Source organism: Bactrocera oleae, unplaced genomic scaffold (assembly GCF_042242935.1).
Source record: "Bactrocera oleae isolate idBacOlea1 unplaced genomic scaffold, idBacOlea1 ctg00000015.1, whole genome shotgun sequence".
NCBI lineage: Eukaryota > Metazoa > Arthropoda > Insecta > Diptera > Tephritidae > Bactrocera > Bactrocera oleae.
In genome coordinates, this window is record NW_027212758.1 from 60,001 (window position 1) to 62,500 (window position 2,500).

Consider the following 2,500-nt stretch of genomic DNA (forward strand, 5'->3'; position numbering starts at 1 on the left):
AAGTAGTAAATATATAAAGTCTATGAAGTAATAAATTTTCATATAAGTATTAATTGTATAAAGTCTATGAAGTAATAAATTTTCATATAAGTATTAATTGTATAAAGTCTATGAAGTAATAAATTTTCATATAAGTATTAATTGTATAAAGTCTATGAAGTAATAAATTTTCATATAAGTATTAATTGTATAAAGTCTATGAAGTAATAAATTTTCATATAAGTACTAAATGTATAAAGTCTATGAAGTAATAAATTTTCATATAAGTAGTAAATATATAAAGTCTATGAAGTAATAAATTTTCATATAAGTATTAAATGTATAAAGTCTATGAAGTAATGAATTTTCATATAAGTATTAATTGTATAAAGTCTATGAAGTAATAAATTTTCATATAAGTATTAATTGTATAAAGTCTATGAAGTAATAAATTTTCATATAACTATTAATTGTATAAAGTCTATGAAGTAATAAATTTTCATATAAGTATTAATTGTATAAAGTCTATGAAGTAATAAATTTTCATATAAGTATTAAATGTATAAAGTCTATGAAGTAATAAATTTTCATATAAGTATTAATTGTATAAAGTCTATGAAGTAATAAATTTTCATATAAGTATTAATTGTATAAAGTCTATGAAGTAATAAATTTTCATATAAGTAGTAAATATATAAAGTCTATGAAGTAATAAATTTTCATATAAGTATTAAATGTATAAAGTCTATGAAGTAATAAATTTTCATATAAGTATTAATTGTATAAAGTCTATGAAGTAATAAATTTTCATATAAGTATTAATTGTATAAAGTCTATGAAGTAATAAATTTTCATATAAGTATTAATTGTATAAAGTCTATGAAGTAATAAATTTTCATATAAGTACTAAATGTATAAAGTCTATGAAGTAATAAATTTTCATATAAGTAGTAAATATATAAAGTCTATGAAGTAATAAATTTTCATATAAGTATTAATTGTATAAAGTCTATGAAGTAATAAATTTTCATATAAGTATTAATTGTATAAAGTCTATGAAGTAATAAATTTTCATATAAGTACTAAATGTATAAAGTCTATGAAGTAATAAATTTTCATATAAGTAGTAAATATATAAAGTCTATGAAGTAATAAATTTTCATATAAGTATTAAATGTATAAAGTCTATGAAGTAAAATATAAAGTCTATGAAGTAATAAATTTTTATATAAGTATAAAAAATATAAAGTCTATGAAGTAATGAATTTTCATATAAGTATTAAATGTATAAAGTCTATGAAGTAATAAATTTTCATATAAGTATTAATTGTATAAAGTCTATGAAGTAATAAATTTTCATATAAGTATTAATTGTATAAAGTCTATGAAGTAATAAATTTTCATATAAGTATTAATTGTATAAAGTCTATGAAGTAATAAATTTTCATATAAGTATTAATTGTATAAAGTCTATGAAGTAATAAATTTTCATATAAGTATTAATTGTATAAAGTCTATGAAGTAATAAATTTTCATATAAGTATTAATTGTATAAAGTCTATGAAGTAATAAATTTTCATATAAGTATTAATTGTATAAAGTCTATGAAGTAATAAATTTTCATATAAGTATTAATTGTATAAAGTCTATGAAGTAATAAATTTTCATATAAGTATTAATTGTATAAAGTCTATGAAGTAATAAATTTTCATATAAGTATTAATTGTATAAAGTCTATGAAGTAATGAATTTTCATATAAGTATTAAATGTATAAAGTCTATGAAGTAATAAATTTTCATATAAGTATTAATTGTATAAAGTCTATGAAGTAATAAATTTTCATATAAGTATTAATTGTATAAAGTCTATGAAGTAATAAATTTTCATATAAGTATTAATTGTATAAAGTCTATGAAGTAATAAATTTTCATATAAGTATTAATTGTATAAAGTCTATGAAGTAATAAATTTTCATATAAGTAGTAAATATATAAAGTCTATGAAGTAATAAATTTTCATATGAGTATTAAATGTATAAAGTCTATGAAGTAAAATATAAAGTCTATGAAGTAATAAATTTTTATATAAGTATAAAAAATATAAAGTCTATGAAGTAATGAATTTTCATATAAGTATTAAATGTATAAAGTCTATGAAGTAATAAATTTTCATATAAGTATTAAATGTATAAAGTCTATGAAGTAATAAATTTTCATATAAGTATTAAATATGAAGTCATACAAGTTAAAAATTTAAAAAAAAAATCGATTGTAAAAATACTTTTGATGTTATTAGTTGTATTATGACCATGACGATATTTGAAAATGATATAAATTACCCACGTATATATGAGTTTTTAAATTTTAAATAGGTTAAAAGAATTTTTCCATATATTTTCGGGTTGGTAACGTCAACATGGGAGAGAACATTTATAACAAATTTGCACAAATCTGCTCAAATTGACATATACTGAAATAGTACTTATATGAAAATTTATTGCTTCATAGACTTTATACATTT